The sequence below is a fragment of the Erinaceus europaeus genome, chromosome 2, assembly GCF_950295315.1.
Source record: "Erinaceus europaeus chromosome 2, mEriEur2.1, whole genome shotgun sequence".
Taxonomy (NCBI): domain Eukaryota; kingdom Metazoa; phylum Chordata; class Mammalia; order Eulipotyphla; family Erinaceidae; genus Erinaceus; species Erinaceus europaeus.
The window spans coordinates 164888855-164908483 of NC_080163.1; the positions used below are offsets into that span (position 1 = coordinate 164888855).

Below are 19629 nucleotides of genomic sequence, written 5' to 3' on the forward strand. Positions count from 1 at the left end.
TAGCTCAAATTACCTCTGGGGCTCTTATTCCTTTCTCGCTAGGGCACATCCACATTTGGGATTTGTAGTGCAGGCACTGAGCAACAGCAGTAAACCTGGAGGCAAAAAAAAATCATTGCCAGAGCCATTTTTGAGGTTTTTTTATTTCTTCACCATTTTAATTTTATTTATTTTATTTTTTAAAAGGCAACATTAGCAAAATTATAGGAAGGGTACAACACCACACAATGCCCACCACCAGATCTCTGTATCCCATCTCCTTTCCTGATACCTTTCCTATTCTTTATCCCTCTGGGAGTATGAACCCAAGGTCATTGTGGGAAGCAGAAGGTGGAAAGTCTGGCTTTTGTAATTGCTTCTCAGCTGAACATGGGCATTCACTGGTCAATGCATACACCCAGCCTGCCTCTCTCTTTCCCTAGTGGATTAGAGCTCTGGGAAGCAGAGCTCCAGGACACATTGGTGGGGTCCTCTGTCCAGGGAAGTCTGGTTGCCATCATACTGGCATCTGGAACCTGGTGGCTGAAAAGAGTGTTAACATACAAAACCAAACAAATTGTTGAACAATCATGTACCTAAAGGCTGGAATAGTGCAATGAAGTGTTGGGGATGGGGGTCCTCTATTTTATAGATAGCTAATAGACATATTTTAGTTATATTTCAAAGGGCCTGTAAGTATATTTTTTTTCCTCTGAGCCTGAAATCTGATATGCATGTGGATCCAAGTTACTGTCTGGGTAGGTGATGTCATGGCTGGAAAAGGGACAGAAAGCTGGATCAGTGAAGAGAGTAGTTCCCTAATATAGGGAAGGGATATAAATATTGTTGACTGTGAACCCCATTGATTTGATTTGGTCTGGGGCCCATATTCAGCTTAGGAGCCTATGTGACCTCTACATCCCTGTAGATCTGAGCTTACATTCTGTGGTCATGAGTAGGAACATTCCAAGCTCCCCCAATATCGACCCATCTTCCTCAGGTGTAGCATAGAATATGTTGCCCATCCTCCCTTCGGAGGATGGAACATTCTCTACCATTGTTGATCCAAGTTGAGGGCAAGGTCCTATGAGGGCCCCAGAAAGGGGTCTATTTTGTTGTTTCTGAGAGAGATGACTGGTAACAATGGAGAGAGGGATTTATTTGAGGTCTTGGCCCATCAGTTGACATGTAAATAAAAGAGTTTTTTTTTAATATGATTTTTTTTATTTAAGAAAGTATTAATTAACAAAACCATAGGGTAGGAGGGGTACAGTTCCACACAATTACCATCACCCTTTCTCCATATCCCACCCCCTCCCCTGATAGCTTTCCCATTCTCTATCCCTGTGGGAGCATAGACTCAGGGTCATTGTGGGTTGCAGAAGGTAGAAGGTCTGGCTTCTGTAATTGCTTCCCCGCTGAACATGGGCCTTAACTGGTCGGTCCATACTCCCAGTCTGCCTCTCTCTTTCCCTAGTAGGGTGGGTCTCTGGGGAAGCGGAGCTCCAGGACACATTGGTGGGGTCTTCAGTCCAGGGAAGCCTGATGACATCTGGAACCTGGTGACTGAAAAGAGAGTTAACATGCGAAGCCAAACAAATTGTTGAGCAATCATGGACCCAAAACTTGGAATAGTGGAGACGAAGTGTTAGGGGGATACTCAGTACATACTCTAGTGTACTTCTGCTTTCAGGTATATATTTTGCAGTAGTTTATGGATACGTGTGAACATATGCTCTCTCTCACAGAAACTGGTGTATATGTAGGTTTTGGGACTTTGTTAGAAAGTGAACCACCTGAGATGGAATTAGAGTATACTATAAAAGGAAAGGTCTCACCGGAGTAATGAAGCTGAAGGGTTGTCATTCCACACGTGTAGTCTCTGGACACAGTCTGAAGTGAAGAATGTTGAGGTGGCTATCATTGTGTTGGTTAGGTTGTATGGGTAGATAGGATGGGTCACAGTCTTTTGGTGGTGGGAATGGTGTTTATGTACACTCCTAGTAAAATGTACTCATATACATCACTAGTTAATACGAGAGTGGGAATATTAATTGTATGTCTCGAAGTTTTTCAAAACACAAACTGAATCTTTTCTCAATATATGCAGTGTGATTGATATGCAGACTCTCTCAAAAGCCTAGACCAAGTAGATCAGAAGCAACCAATAGCATAGCTATATATAAGATACTGAGTACTGTACAGCAAACCTTAACAAAAGGACCTTTCAAAGTTAACCCAATTACCAAATAATGTGATGATAACATTAACTATCGATTGTCTTTTTGAACCCTAAGACAGTAGGAACCTCACATCTCCACTATAGAGCCTCTACTTCCCCCAGTCCTGGAACCATTGGATAGGGCCCACTTTCCTGTATGCCTTTCCCAATCCATATCAAATAAAAGAGTTTTTTAATAACTGCAAAAAACCTAACAATAATATATTCATATGTTAATTTATTTATCTGTATATTGAAGATAATAACATAGTTCTTGAAGAGACCCTTACTCTGAACTTAGAACACTTTTAGTATATTTGGGTACACGCATATTGGGAGCACATATAGTGAGAATGATTATCTTTTTGTTGGATTGATCCTCTAATCAATATATGGATAAATGAGTTGTCTTTTAAAAAAAGAGTTGTAAATTGGTAAGCTTTCAGCAAATTTTGTTGTTTTCACTTCAATTAGTTGTTTGGGGAGTGAATCTCTTGCTATGCATTTGGTATGCATTTGGAAGTGGGCCAGGATTTATTTGCCTAGCTGCTTATGGAAGCCTGAGCCAACCACAGGGCTTCAGTTGTCACCTTAATTTTTCCATAAATACTGGTGAATCCTTGTGGGGAGCCCAATCTACTGTTTTCCCTGAGTTCCTAAGGTAAGCCTCAAGGTCTACCTTCCTGCCACTAACAGTGTGCTATGCTGTGTAATGCCTAAAATGGTGTCAGCTGTCACTAAGCATGGCTTCTTATGTCCTGAGAAATTCTCCTTCACCCTTTTGCTACTCTTTGACCACATGTGTCTTCACCTACCTGTTACTTAGTAAGATTCTGAAGAAATCCCAGTTGCATTTTGTTGACTTTAGATGATTGTTGTTGCTTTAACTTGCTGATCAGGGGAGCAAACTTCATTGCCATACAGGATCCTCGCAGGATCTGCTCTAGCATGCTTCATTACTCTTCTCTGGCCTGTCTCCTTAACCTGCTTCACTTTGAGCAACCTCTTGCCTCCCCTTGCATCTCAGGACCTTGACACCTTTGAAGAGTGCTGGCTGAGTATTTTGTATTTTCTTTCTTTTGGGATGCATATGATGCTTTTCTCCTAATTGGACCAAGGTTGTATGTTCCTGGAAAGTGGAGCACAGAAAAAAAATGCTATTTTTAACAGGTCATTCGAAAGTACATATTATCAATATGACATCACTGCTGACAATGACCTTGGTCCCCTAGCTCAAGTTGTATTTGCCCTGTTTCTCCATGGCACTAGTCAGGCTATCCTAGAAGAACAGAGCCAACAGAATATATATGGAGAGAAATGGAATATATCTGGAGAGGAGAGGAAGACAGAGAGGGGTAGAGAATGACAGACAACTGCAGGCCTGCTTCACCACCAATGAAGCAACTCCCCTGCAGGTGGGGATCCAGGGGCTGGAACTGGGATCCTTACTTCAGTCCTGGATCGTCATACCTGTGCTTAACTTTCTGTGCAATTGCCATGTTATTTGACTCCCATGTTATTTGAATTTTAAATGGTTTTTGACTTAAGTGAGTTAAGATTATGTTACAGTTCTTTTTCAAATGGCACATTCTCTAACAAAGTTACAGAACCTAGATATAGACTAGGGCCTAAGTGATAGGCTACATGTGCACATCAGTTAAGGGAAAATATATACATCAAAGTTAAAGTACTCAATAGTCTGCTGTGATTAGATTTAGACTCAATATGTGCAGCAAGCTAGTATAAATGCCTAAAGACACCATAAAGTACCTAATCAAATATTTACTGCTTAGGCCTAAATACCTTCTCTCCCACCCCATACTTCACTTCCCTCAACCACTTTATATCTAATCTTGTCAGATAAAGTAAGGACTACAAAAGCTGGATAGGGGAAGAGACTGGCACACTTTATTGATGGCATTTTTGGTCCCTACCAGGAATATCCATCATCTGGGGATCTAGTTAGGGAATCCTTGAATAGCCACATAGATAATGATGGGCCTAGACCTCTAATAGGCCCCACCTCTCCACCACCACTAGTCATTTTCATCAGGAACATTGTCATAAGCCCTCTTGTTAGCCTCTACAGTATCTTGCCCTCAGTGTAGAACAGCAATAGTAGAAACTGCCCCATTTTCTGAAGGGAGGCTGGATCAACCTACTATGGCAGTCAAGGAAGACTAGTCCTAAAATGGGTGCAGTCGAGACTGTTCCTAGCTGTATCCATCAACTGAGAGCTCACACTGACAGAGATGCAGAGGTTATACAGGCTCCTCTGCTAAATATGAATATATACGGGCCCTAGGTCAGATTTTTGGGTTTAAATTTAGTGGCATTTATATAATTTTCTAATATTTGGGAGCTAGCCAGGGGAATCAGACCAAAACTAAATCACTAGAACTGTGGATTTTAAATAGTGGATATAGCAAAATGCCAATATATAGTATCTTATGCAGTATACTAGATGATGTTTTATTTTAATATAAATATATAAAATATATACCTTTTGTTGCCCTTGTTGTTTTTCATTGTTGTTGTACTTATTTTTGTTACTGATGTTGTCATTTTTGGATAGGACAAAGAGAAATGGAGAGAAGAGGGGAAGACAGATGGGGAGAGAAAGATAAACACCTGCAGACGTACTTCACCATCTGTGAAGCTACTCCCCTGCAGATGGGGAGCTGGGGGCTCAAACCGATATCCTTAGGCTATTCCTTGTTCTTTGTGCCACGTGTGCTTAACCTGCGGTGCTACTGCCCAACTCCTTATAAAATGTATTTTAACATATTTTGTGTATTATATATTACAGTGGAAAGTGTATCAGGTAAAACTGTAAAAAGTGCTTAATAAGTATATGTTTATAATGTGTAAACTACAATTTAAAAGTTGATGTTAATTTGATAATATCCTAACATATAAGGTACTACATATTACATAATAATATAAATTACATAATAATATACATACAGTTACCCAAAATACAGTGTATAATAGGTAATATAGTACATAGATAATATTTAATAGATATCTGATAATATATAATAGTGTATATTGCTGGCGCTCATGTGGGTGGCCTCGCAAATGTGGAGGTAAGTCACTGGCTTCCCTCCAAGCTCAAGAGACTGCACAAACAGAGGGAATGGCCAGGGGAAAATTCAGGTCTGAACAATCCACTTTATCAAGAAAAAGGCAGGGTTTATATAGCAGAGTGGAAGAAAGAACATTTTTCACATATGTCAATGATGATGGGTTTCCAAAAGGTCAGTACCCTTATGGCGGGGGAACCTAAGGAATGATGAGATTTGATAGGGGTAGTGGAAAGGTCAGAGTGATTAGTTACTATGAGGCAAGAGTGCTAATTAACTAAAGGTATTAAGAAAAACATGATAGTTAAACCTGCAGGGTGAAGTAAACAGAGAAGAGCAGAATATTGATGTAAGGAACAGTGATCAAAGCATGAGGAAATAGTGTGTGGGTCTTACTATTATGTTACTGACAAGGCAGGGTGATGGAGTATGGTTTGTGTGTGATCAAAGATGGTGAACTGATAGTGAACTTTCAAGCAGGCAACCATCTGGTTTGTAGCAAGAGAATGAGTTAAGTGTTAGAGGTGCAGACCTTTGTGATGCCTGGGAGACTGACAAGAGGAATCTGGTCAGGAATGCTTTTCATGCCTCCATGTTCCATCCCTGAAAGGGAGAGGCTGACAGGTGGGGTGTCTTTTCAGTTCTCCATCTTTAGGATGGGGAGTTCCCCTATGCTCTACCATGCTTTCACATTGCCCTACATATATAATTATAAGCAATATAGTAAAATATTGGTATTCATATCCAAAGTAAATGACATTTATCAATGCCAGAGAGGGCATCATGATTGTGCCAAGGAATTTTGTGCTTGTGGCTGTGAGTTCTCAGGGTCAATCCATAGCACCGCAGTCAGCCAGTATTGTGTAGTACTCTATTTCAAACAAGAAAGGAAATATATTTGCAAATCAGAATGTGTGTATATATATATATTTCATGATTATTATGAGTAATCATCCTGGAGTGCTTTCATCAAAACACAGGTGATCTCTGCCATCAAATCATTCCAGGAATAGAAACTGGGTCTATGGAAGCATGGATGAGAGACATTCACACCAAGTGTGTAGTATATCCCAGCTCCAAAATATATCTTATTGCTTGATACCCAACAATAGCTCTTGGATGTACCAGCTGATCTTTGACATATTGACTGGAATATGAGAAGAATGTGTTGGACAACAGTAAGACGGATGATCCACAAAAGATTGTTTTTTACACCAGTTACCAACCTCTGGCTTCTGGTGGGACTAAGCCTTGAACCTCAACCTCTGTTGCAGCAGGTATGAAGGTTTTTCTGCATAGACACTCTACCTTGTAACCAGTCTACTTAGTTCTTTCTAATTTAGAGAAAGCATTTCTGTAGTGGAGACTACGGATTGGGCACCTCCTGCTAAATGTTGCTTTGAATACCCTTTGTGGTTCTTTTTTTTGGAAAAACTACCTCCCTTCCCCATTTTAAAGGGGTGGAAGTATTCACTTCCTCAGCACATGTGTGTGGTGGGGAGAGAGAAAATTTTACATGGACTGCTCTAGTATATGTAGGGCCAGTGATCAGACCTCTGATCAGTCTAGATTGTCAGGGAGGGAGAGAAGGATAGAGGGAGGGGCAGACAGAGAGAGAGAGGTGGGGCAGGATGAAAGAGTGTACTTGAGGGTCTACAGGTGGGCAAAATTGCAAGTATGCCTCCTGGAGGTCAGGTAGCAGGGCAGGAGGGCTACAGGGTGGCAAGGAGGTAGAGAAGAGGGCAGTTGAGGGGTGTGTGGTAGGGGATGCAAAGTTCCTCTTCGTAGGAGAAAGGTGACCCTGGGACCTGAGATGCCATGGATCTGTTTGTTCTCCTGCTACATGGGATCCCCTGCTATCCCCTGCAGTCTCCATACTAGAAACTCCACCCCCTAGGTGACTATGATTCTACACCCCAACTCCTTCATCAACAGGGGATGATGCAATCCTGCTGAGACCTGGGACTCAGGTGACTCCATGGGTGATCTCCCCAGGTTCTGGTATACAGCCTCACAAATAAATATATATCACATGTAAGTAAAGCTTACTATTCTGAAACATTTTTTATAATAGTGTCTCCATCCATTTCACTCTCCCATTTATGGTGTTTTTGTGATTCTGATCTCCTTGTTCAGATTTTATTATTGAAGGAAATGTATTCCTTTATATTTATAGTCTTATTTATTTATATATTATATTTATATATTGGTTAGAGGAAGAGAGAATTTGAGAGGAATGGAAGGGCAGACAGGAATTTGAGATAGCTGTAACACTGCCTCAGTGCTGGTTAACCTTTCTCCCTGCAAGTGAGAGTCAGGGGCTTGACCTGGTGTTCCATACCATGCCTACTGCCACATGTGTGCCACACATTGGCTCCTCTGAAGGGCTTTTGGGCATCCTGGCTTTGTATGTGAAGCACAGGGTTGACAGCAAGTTGTGAGGAGACACAAAAGTGACTGGAGCTCTGCTGCAGGGGCACCTGTCTATCAGCCAATCAGCAGCATGGATGGAAGCAGGGAGCCAAGGAACCCCCTTTCCAGCTTTCTGCATCCAAGACCTCCCTGCATAGCCACTGCCACCCCTGCCACCTGGGGGGGATTTCCCCATCACCCCCAGAATACCACTTTGTTGTTAAAATTTCGGACGGCTCTGGCCGGCCGGGTCTAGCTTCACAGGCGGGTAACAGAGATGCGGAGACAAAGGCTGGGCAGGGAAGCTGTATTTCTTTATTCAGGAACAACGATTCATAAACTAAGACAAACTAATCACCAAACAGAACTCTGCTGTCTCTTTGCGGCGGCGCAAGCACTCTCTCTTACTCTGGAACTCAGGAACTTTCCAACTCTGGAACTCTGGAACTCTCGTACTGGGGAACCCCCTGAAACTCTTCCACTGTGGAACTCTCTCTTACTCTGTAACTCTGAAACTCTCGAACTCAGGAACTCTCCAACTCTGTCACTCTCAGACTCAGGAACCCTCTCTCTGGGTTCCTTTGGGCGGGGCCAAGCAGGCCCGCGAAATTAACAGGACTCATCCAATTCTCTTGGGGGGGGGGAGGGCTAGAACAAACCAATGTAAAGCATACGACACCACTTACTAAGCCAGCCTCTCACAAGGTGCTGCCACACCCAGCTTCCCTCTTGGGCCTGAGTGTCACCTCGCGACCCCAAGCCCAGAGCACTGCAGATCCTAGGTTTGCCACTCCAGCAAACACTCATCCCCCTCCGGACAAAGCCACATTTTATTCATTTTGCTTTCTGTTTGTCTCAGTTTCCTCCCTGCCCCAGAGCCTGCTCTCCTTCACAGTAGCTTTTGAATGCATTTTTTTTTAGATAATTGACCAACAGTCAACAATAATCTGATGAGCTCTAAAAGGTTGTTTTGTTTTGTTTTTACCAGAGTTGCCTACCTCTGGCTTCTTGTGGGACATGGGCTTGAACCTCAACCTCAGGCATGTAAAGCCTCCATCTTGAAGTCTTCTGTTCCTTCCATACCCTTCCATACCTATGCTTTTTCTGAAATCTATGATTTAGCTTTTATACTTATTCTTTCCATTTCTTTGTCATTAAGGCTTCACTCCATGAAACAGTTTTTTCAGATAGACGGAGACAGAAAACAGCACAGCACCAGGTCTGGTTGAACCTGGGTTATTAGCACTGGCAAAGTAAGCATACATTGAGCTAGATAATTGAGCTGCCTTACGTGTCATGTTTAATTTTTTCCAGTATAATGACCGTATACAGTCTCTTTTTTAACCCACTCTTCCCTTATAAAGACAGAGACATAGAGGGAGAAAAAGAAAACTAACACTGCCCCACCATTCATGAAGCTTCCCATCTGTAGGTGGGACAGGAGTTTGAACCCTGTGGGTCCTTGTGCCTGCTCTGCTGGGTGTACCACCACCCATACCTGATTTAATAATTTTAAAACATGGTTTTATGTCATCTCTCCAACTACACTAATGATATATAAACTTGTATGCCAGACAGAGTGCTCTTTTAAATAAAAAACTTAAAAAAAAAAAATGTATGAAGGGGGTTGGGCAGTGGCGCAGTGGGTTAAGCGCATGTGGTGCAAAGTGCAGGGACCGGCGTAAGGATCCCGGTTCGAGCCCCTGGCTCCCCACCTGCAGGGGAGTCGCTTCACAGGCAGTGAAGCAGGTCTGCAGGTGTCTATCTTTCTCTCCCCTTCTCTGGCTTCCCCTCCTCTCTCCATTTCTCTCTGTCCTATCCAACAACGAATTGCGTCAACAAGGGCAATAATAATAATAACCACAACGAAGCTACAACAAGGGCAACAAAAGGGGGAAAAATGGCCTCCAGGAGCGGTGGATTCATGGTGCAGGCACCGAGCCCAGCAATAACCCTGGAGGAGGGAAAAAAAAAAGTGTATGAAAAGGAAAAGCAATTCATTTTCAGAAAAAGATCTGGCAATATTCAGCACATCAGAAGCTGTGCTCTCCAGCTTCTCAAAGTGTTTCCTGGCACTATAAATTGTGATCAGAGTAGCTGCAGAAAGGATGGAGGGATCCAACATAACAACCATCATGTGCATGTTTTATGTAAACATGTCGATGAAAACAGTGATGTTAGAATTTCTAACCTCCATGCTCTGGAAAGAAGCACCAGTTTACTGCAGCTCAGCTTAAATGATGTTTAATGATGGCTGCCTGCTTACCATAAAATAACTTTCCTTGAAACCCTGGTATAGTAGAGTAACATTGTGAAGGTGAATGTTGTGTTTTATTGTGAAGTTCCAGGAGACAACTTTGCAGGTGATGTTCTCCTCTCCTCTTCCTGCAGGTGGGAGCCTCCTTCAGTGACCCCAGCAAGCCCTGTGTCTCCTACTCCTGTCAACACACAGGCCTTTTGGCTGTGGTCCAGGACTGCCCCAAGCAGACCTGGTGCTAAGAGGTGAGCTGTGTGTCTGTCTGACAGTATAATGGTTATGCAGGTGACCTTCCTGCCTGAGGCTCCTGGGTCCCAAGTTCATGCCCCATAAGCTGCAGTTGAGTAGTCCTGCAGTATTAATATATTATAAGAAGATATATGCATCTTTAGGTGCGTGTAGATACCATAATGAAGACTGTCAAGAAGACTGTCATGCCTGAGGTTTTGAAGTCCCAGGTTCAGTATACTGCACCACCATAAATCCAGAGCTGAGCAGTGCTCTGAAAAAGAAAGGAAATAAGGAAGGAAGGAAGGAAAAGGAGAAAGAAAGAAAGAAAGAAAGAGAGGAAAAGAGAGAAAGAAGGGGAATATATAGAGAGGCCTCCAATCTCCTTATAACGCCAAGCATAATTTTCATGTTGTTTCCCCCTGAACACTGCTCAGCTCTGGCTTCTGGTGGTGCAGGGGATTGAACCTGGGACACTGGAGCTCCAGGCATGAGAATCTATTTGTGGAACCACTATGTTGGGTACCCCCACATACACACCACCACCAAAATTTCATACCAGAGGTATATTTGCAAACTCGTGAAAACTTAATCTCCTGCTATTCATAGGAACTAAGTTATAGAAAGCAGGTTGTTATTTTTAAGAACAGAAAATAACTTTGTTATTCAATGACTCTTGGACTAAGGCCAATCATTTTCTTTCTTTTGAAAAATTTTTTATTATCTTTATTTATTGGATAGAGACCGCCAGAATTCAAGAGGGAAGGAGGAGAGGAGATAGAGAGGGAGAGAGATACCTGCAGCCCTGCTTTACCACTTGTGAAGCATCTCCCCACCACCAGTGCTGGTGGGGACCGGAGGCTAGAACCTGGGACCTTGCACATGGAAAAGTGTGTGCTTATTTACCAGGCACACCACCACCTGGCCTCAGCTAATCATTTTCTGTTAGAAAAAGGACATACGTTGGGGTGCGCCTGTTCCTCAGACACCTGCCATGGGGACATGAGGAATTGTAGCCAGGTGTCAATAGCTATCCTGTAGCCATCTGTGGACCTCCCTGTGAAGTTAAAAAGAACCACAACTTTTCAAGGAACACACATATGTGCATGCTTCAGATTTTTGTGTCTTTAATTCTCAGGCCCCCCAATTTGGCAAGGGTTTTGTGTTCATGAATGTTCACATCTAAATTATTAAAGATGGTTTACATTTAAATTGTTTTCCTTTCTGAAACTAGTAACGTAATCTTATTGCAGAAATCCAATTATGTTCTCAACATTTATTTTATTTATTTCTTTACTGGAGCACCACTCAGCTCTGGCTGATGGTGCTGCAAAGGAGTGAACCTGATACTTGGAAAAATCAGGTATGAAAATCTCTTAACATAAGCATTATCCTGTCTACCCCCACCCTCAACTTTTGTTTGTTTGCTTATTTATTTTTTAAATTTTCATTATATATTTTTATTTTTTATTGGATAGAGACAGCCAGAAATTGAGAGGGGAAGAGGTGATAGAGAGGAAGACAGAGACAGAGAGACACCTGCAACACTGCTTCACCACTATCAAAGCTTTGCCCCTGCAGGTGGGGACCGGGGACTTGATCCTGGGTCCTTGTGCATTGTAATGTGCACTCAACCAGATGGGCCATCACCTAGCCCCTATTTGTTTATTTTTTACATTGAGATGCTGATACGTTTAAGAATACAATACAATGTTGAATAATAGTGCCATGGTTAAAGTATTTATTTTTAGTTATGATAAGTAAAAGATAACTTTCATTTAAATTGTTGGTTTGAATGTTATATTCCTCTTCTCCTCCTACTGAACAATAAGTCTTGGCATGAAATGAGCTTTCACGAGGCCACCTCACTCCCCCCACAGTGTGTATGGATCATGAGACCAGCCAAGCATATCTGCTAGCCACCCCTTTCCATTACTGTTTCAATAAATTAGAGATTTTCAGTTATTTATAGAAAGATTCAGTTTTTTCAATTTTCTTTTCTTCTTACTTTTACAGGAATATAGAGTGTATGATTCCAAAAAATGTTGTTATATATGTAAGTAAAATTAGACTTTACATACAGAGGAAATATTAAGGATTGATGAAACCAAGTAGTTTTTTATTTTTATTTATTTACTTATTTATTTATGGCATATCGGGGGCCAGGAGTTAGCTCACCTGCCAGACTATACTGGGTGCCAGTCCCAGTTCTGGGGGTGGAGGGTGGGCTCAGTGGGTGGTGGAGTGGAGCAGTGGTTTCTCCTTCCATCTTTCTCTTTGTCTTTCCTTCTTTTTCTTACTCTACGAAAATAGTGAGAAATTGGGGCCAGGCACTGGTGCACCTGATTGATTGCACACATGGCCAGGTGTAAGGATCTGGGTTCAAGCCCCTGCTCCCCAGCTGCAGGGGGGAAGCTTCATGAGTAGTGAAGCAGGTCTACAGGTATCTCTCTCCCTCTTGATCTCCCTGCTGCTGTCAATTTCTCTCTGTCTCTATCCAGCAATAAAATAAATAAAAAGTGAGAATTCTGGACCTCATTGATCACACAGCAGGGTACTACATAGCCAAGGACCTGAATTTTTCCCCAGTACTGCATAGAAAAACAGCATAGACTAGAAAGTCTGCTGTGATGTTAACATGATAGACAGCCTAAAGTATGAGTAATTGAGTTATAAACAATAAGTAATAGCTACCCACTCACATTGATAGCATCATTCTTGATATCAAAATCCAGGATTTTTTATGGAGAGGATAGATTCATAAAAGACTTCAGCAACAACAGTTAAAAACAACAACAACAAGGGCAACAAAAAGGAAATGAATAAATATATTTTTTTTAAAAAAAGACTATTGTGACGGGGTTGGATGGTGGCACATCTGATTGAATGCACACTATGCAAGGACCTGGTTCAAGCTCCTGGTCTGCATCTGCAGGGAAGGGCTTCATTAGAGGTGAAACAGGTCTGCAGATGTCTCTCTCTTTCACTTACTATCTCCCCATGCCTCTCAATTCCTCTGTCTCTGTCCCTAGTAAATCAGTAAAGAAATGTTTTTTTTTAAGTTTTATGGAGGAAATTTAGTTGGTTTTCTTAACAACAGCAGGTCATGTTCAGACTTGGCTTCCTAGATCCTAGGGTAACCCGCAATGACACAGTGAAGTCAGGGGGTCCAGGTGGTGGTGCACCTGGTTAAGTGCATACATTACAGTGTACTAGAACATGGGTTCAAGTTCTGGTCCCCACCTGCAGAGGGAAAGCTTCATGAGTGGTGAAGCAGGGCTGCAGGTGCCTTTCTGTCTGTCTCTCTACCTCCCACTCCCTTCCCAATCATGCTCTGTCTGTATCCAATAATAAATAAATAAATAAATACAAGATTTAAAAAAGAAAAGAACATGCAAGTCAAGGACACACTTTCCCTCCAATCTGCTCTCCCCTCTTCCTCCTTCCTTCTTCTCCCCTGTTGCTTTGGTCCTTCCTCTCTCCCCTTCCCTGTACCATGAGCAAGAGAGCAGTTTTTAGGGTGCTGGTCAAGCCGTGTGACTGAGTGCGGACACTGTTCCTCCAGAACACAGCAGTGGCTGTGATGGCTCTCAGGGTTGAGCAGGTACAGCCATGGCCTGTTAGGGCTGCAGCCCATCCCTGCCTTGTGCCTCCTCTGTGTTGCAGGTAAGCCCAGCTGCAGGTCCTCACTCCTGAATGTGATAGTGAAATACAATGGCCACAAGAAGAAGGTGGCCATGGCTAGATGCTTGGGGAAATGCAAACAGACTTACCGGTGAGTTCTGTGCATTACTGTGAAGGGAACTGAGCTTTCAAACATTACATGGAGGGGGTAGGCAGGGGCGCAACTGGTTGAGTGCACACATTACAGTGCACCAGGACCCGGGTTCCAGTCCCAAGTTCCCACATGCAGGGGGAAAGAGTGGTGAAGCAGGGCTGCAGGTGTCTCTCTGTCTCTCCACTCATTCTCAATTTCTGGGTGTCCCTATCTAATAAACAGATGAATTTGAGGAGGATGTCCCTGTATCATTTCAGAAGATGCTTCAGAAGTGTTTATCCCTGCCCTTTCTTTTGTTTTAGATACAACTACGAGATCTTTCAGTTAGAGAACTCCTGCCTGTGCTGTCAGCCAGAGAACTACGAGTACTGAGAACTAAGGCTGGAGTGTGCGGACAGCAGCTTGGCCCCCTATCGATACAGGCACCTCACGTCCTGCTCCTGCATAGACCACTGTCAGGGCTGCCAGCCAGGCTGCCACAAAGAGCTGACACAGCCTGACATCGTGGATTTGACAGCTGAATGACAGGGACAGGGGCAGTCACTCACCAGTGAGGAAAATCAAATGCCTACCTGTCACTCAAAATGAATCCTCTCTGTCATGTATTTTGTTCTCTTATTGGCTGGATCTGACAAATAAATATCAATTTGCAAGCAAAATTCACAAGCACTTTTTTTATAGTAATATGAATTGATCAGGGACCAAGTGGGGTACACCTGGTTGAGCACACATGTTACAGTTTGCAAGGACTGAGGTTGGAGCCTCTGTTCCCCACCTGCAGGGGGAGAGATTGTGAGTGATGAAGCAGGTCTCTCTATCTATCTATCTCTCTATTGCTCTCTCTCTCTATCTATCTTTTCCTCACTCTCCTTTTTTCTCTATCCTGTCAAATTAAAAAAAAATGGTAAAAATGGCTATCAGGAGAAGTGGATTCGTAGTGCGGGCACTGAGCCCCAGTGATAACTCTGGAGGCAAAATAACCACATTAATTAAATAAATAAAAATAAATAAAGAAAAAGAAACATGTACCTGCTGTTTTGGTAGCACTGACTGCACTCCAGCCTCCTGTGACACTTTCTCTCCACTCAGTCCTTTCAGTATCATGTCTGCAAGGCTGCATCCTGCTCTCTCTCTCTTTTTCCCCAAGTTAATAACTTTTTCAAATTAATTAGTTAATTATTGAACAGACAGAAATTGAGGTGGGGAGATAGAGAGGGAGAGAGACAGAGAGACACCTACAGCCTGTCAGGGTGCCCCATGTTGGGCACCAGATTATGGGCACCAGATGTTGGGATTCCTCAGGGGGGAATGAGGCAGGAGTGAGCTTGCTAAAGGGGTCTTTCAGCATATGGTGGCAGCAGATGATACACAAACCTCTTTAGGGTCTCATTGCAGGGAACAGAACACCTTTATTGGCACAGTTACAAGTTTATAAAGGGGTAGCTGTGCAGGGGAAGTAGCCAGCTGGCCAATGAGGTCATTCTCTCCTTATAAGAGAAAATAGAGCAAGGGAATAAGAGGGTCTGGATGGTGATGCAGGAACAGGGAAATAGAAATATAAGGAAGGTGAAGCCCACCATAAATGAGGGAGGGGTGTTTGTTGTGGCAAAGGTGATAGGAAGGTTGGAATTCCCCTGCATACTCTTGCCACATCTCACTCAAACACAAGGCTGGCATGCCAAGGGAAGACTGATAGATGAGCAACCAGAGGGTCAACCATCTATGCTCAAGCACACATCAACCCACAGCAGCCCTGCTCTACCACTCATGAAGATTCCCCCCTGCTGGTGGGGACCGGGGGGCTTGAATGTGTGCACATAACCAGGTGTGTCACAGCGTAGCCCCCTTCATAAAGCTTTTTACATAAATATCACAGAACATCAAAATAGTCATCAAAATCCTAAAAATGATGTGCCAAAGGAATTAAGATGAGTAAAATTCACATTTTACTGACTGAACCCTGTACCCGGTGGCTCAGTGGTCTGGGGAGGGATGGTGGCCATCACCGGAGAGGTCAGCAAGGTTAGCAGGAGCCAGTGTGGCCCAGACAGAAAGTGGAGAAAGGAACTAGGAAGACTTGAAAGGGCAGGGGTCCTGTATGGATGCCTTGAGGATTATCTCATGAGGGTGGCTTGTGTTTCAATGTTATTTTTTCTTTATTTCACGGTAGCATTGTACAATTTCATTCATGTGCTGGTCTACTTATGCTTGCTAGTTCTAACATAGCTGCATTTTCCTTTTTACTTAACAAATATTTTTATTTATTACTGGGTGGGTGGTCTCTTCAAAGGAGCATTAACAGAACAATTGTTCAGTACAGAAAGTGTTTTTATGTAAATTGTTATCTGTAACCACTTATGCTCACTAGTTCTGTATTCCTTTTTTTTTTTTTTTTTTTTTTGCCTTTAGAGGCTCAGTGCCTGCACTATGAATCACTGCTCCAGGAGGCTATTTTTCCTTTTGTCACCCTTGTTGTTTATCATTGTGGTTGTTATTACTATTGTTACTGCTATCATGGTTGTTGGATAGGACAGAGATATTGAGAGAGGAGAAGAAGACAGAGGAATGTTGCTGAGGACTTACTCTGATGCAATCTCCGCCCCCAGGTTTTTCTATGCTCCGCTAAATCCTAGAGTGCCCCCTTTCAACCAATCCTGGCTCCGCCCCCAGGTTTTTCTATGCCCCGCTAAATCCTATATTGCCCCCTTTCAACCAATCCTGGCCCTACACGGCACCCCTGGTTGTCGCCCAATAAAAAGCCCCCTCACCCCTCCCCTCTCTCTCTCTGGGCTCTCGGCTCTCCCTCTCTGAGGTCTCCCTGCTCTTCCCCCGTGGTCTGCCATTGCTGGCTGGCTCCACGTGGTCTGAACCAAACCTCCCCCCCATCCTATAATAAAGATCTGTGTACCCCTTTGCTCTGGACGTCCGCTCTCTTCTCCGCGGTGCAGCCCGACACCAGACCGCCTCAACAACAGAGGAAGAGAGAAAGATAGACACCTGCAGACCTGTGCAGGTGGGAGCCAGGGTCTTGAACCAGGATCCTTAATCCAGCCCTTGAGCTTGGAGCATGTGCACTTAACCTGCGGAACTGCCACCCAGCCCTCTAGTTCTGTATTGTTTAGGTCAGATAATATTTACTTGCAGTCCTTACTAACCTTCCAGTAGAGACCCTCAGATTCTCTTCCTTTTCTTGTTTAGACAACAGGGAGATTAATGTGAGTTCTGAGGCCCAGTCCAAAGGTGGAGGAGATAGTTCTGCATCAGATATGAAAGATGGGAGAAGTCAAGGACTGGCATAAGGATCCCTAAGCAATACAGAACTAGAGGGCTGGGTGGTAGTGCCACAGGTTAAGCACACATGGCTTGAAGCTCAAGGGCAGGATTAAGGATTCCGGTTTAAGACCCTGGCTCCCACCTGCAGGGGGTTTGCTTCATAAGTGGTGAAGCGGGTCTACAGGTGTCTATCTTTCTCTCCCCCTATCTGTCTACTCCTTCTCTCTCTCTCCATTTCTCTCTGTCCTATCCAACAACAATGACAACAATAATAACAACAATAATAACTACAACAACGATGAAAAACAAGGGTAACAGAACGGAAAATAAATACATATATAAAAATTTTTTTAAAATATGGGAGAAGGGTGAGAGGAGGATCGCTGCTGCCTGAAGGCAACTGTTGCCTGCATGCCCTTTTGCAAAGAATAAATGCCTTAATTCAACTCCTTATCTTTTGACTTGACACAGATTTTTCATTGGATGCCTTTTACAACACATTGCCCTCAATTCTACTGATTCAAAAACTTGATATAATACCATTGTACAGGCGACTCGGCAAAGTTAATGTGAGAACTGTGGTAATGGTTCATTTAATGCAACACCAGAGCCTCACACATGGGTGACTTCATGGCTCCTGTGCCACCTTTCTAACTCTTTTCCTCTAGATAGAGACCGAGAGGGACAGCACAGGAACTGAATTGACCCGGTTGCCTGGTGCTCCCCTGTGGTGCAGGGGCTATACCTGAGGACCCTATGAAACAGGGCACACACCCTCCACCAGCCCTGGGCTCTGGCTCTTGAACTGAGTAAAAATGATTTATTTGATATATAGAGATATGTAAAGTCTGTTCACTGAAAGCTCTAATCCTAATCCTACTCTGGTGAAAGGGTGTTTATATATACAGCATGCCCTCTGTCTCCTGTGGGTGTCATTCTGTGGTGAATTCCTGTTAATTCTAGAATCAGAATTGTGACACATAGTTACAACCCAATGTTAATATTCTATTTTTTAAAAATATTTATTTATTCCCTTTTGTTGCCCTTGTTGTTTTATTGTTGTAGTTATTATTGTTGTTGATGTCATCATTGTTGGATAGGATAGAGAGAAATGGAGAGAGGAGGGAAAGTTAGAGAGGGGGAGAAAACAGCAGACACCTGCAGACCTGCTTCACCGATTGTGAAGCAACTCCCCTGCTGGTGGGGAGCTGGGGGCTCGAACCGGGATCCTTAGGCTGATCCTTGTGCTTTGCACCACCTGTGCTTAACCCACTGCGCTACAACCCAACCCCTGTTAATATTCTATTATCTTCCTTTCCTTCTTGGCTTGGTCCCTTTATCTTGCTTGTAAATCTGTCATCTGAACTGAAAAGGTTGAAAGACGAGGGGAGGGGGCCCACTGAGGTGGAAGGACCCAGGGCCACATGTATGCCCTGCCCACTTCACTCCCAGGTCAGACTGGCTTCCTCTGCCCCCTGGAGCCTGTCTGTGTGTGTGTGTGTGTGTGGGGGGGTGTTTACAAGTGTCTCCTGATGCTAGAACAGTCTCCCTGGAGTGTGACTGCTAACTGCTTTTTGGCAAGATACTATTTTAAATAGTCCTGGGGTCCTGATTGTGGTACACCTGGTTGAGCACACATGTTACAGTGCACAAGGATCCAAGTTCAAGCCCCTGGCCCCCATCTGCAAGGGGAAAACTTTTTGAGTGGTGAAGCCATGTTGCAGGTGTCTCTGTCTCTCTCCCTATCACCTACCTTCCCTCTGAATTTATGGCTGTTTCTATCCATCAAATAAATAAAGATAATAATAGAAAAATTAATTTACATGACAGAAGTCTACATCAAATTGGCATTTGAAATAAGAAAGTTCTTTTATGAGGTCCCCTGTTACAGAGCACATGAGTAGAAACAAACTGCTTCTGGAAAGCCCGTTTTTAGTAGCTTAACTTTTTCCTTTCTTTAATTTTCTTTTCTTTTTAAACTATCTTTATTTATTGGATAGAGATGGCCAGAACTTGAGATGAGATGGAAGGGGGAGAGAGAGGGAGGGAGAGACAGAGACACGTGCAGCCCCACTTAGTCACTTTTGAAGCTTTCCTCCTGCAGTGAGGATGAGGGGCTTGAATCCAGGTCCCTGTGCATTGTTGTGTGTTTAACCAAGTATACCACTGCCTGACTCCCCCCTTTTTTCTCTTGGCTTTTCTTTCTTTGTTGTTTATTTTTCCTTTCTTTCTTTTTTTGTTTTTTGCTTTTGGGCTTATCACCAGGTTTCAGGGCCAGCACTATGAATCCACTGGTGCTGGCAGCCATATATTTATTGATTCATTTATTTATTTATTTTGGCTAAGACAGAGAGAAACTGAGAGGGGAGGGGGTATATAGAGAGGGATAGAGACC

The 19629-nt window shown here is 43.3% G+C and overlaps 1 pseudogene; it reads left to right on the forward strand.

Annotated features, from left to right (window-relative positions):
* The window catches only part of LOC132532835 (apomucin-like), a 34122-nt pseudogene extending 19636 nt beyond the window's left edge, over positions 1-14486 (forward strand).
* Positions 14487-19629: the final 5143 nt, after the last annotated feature.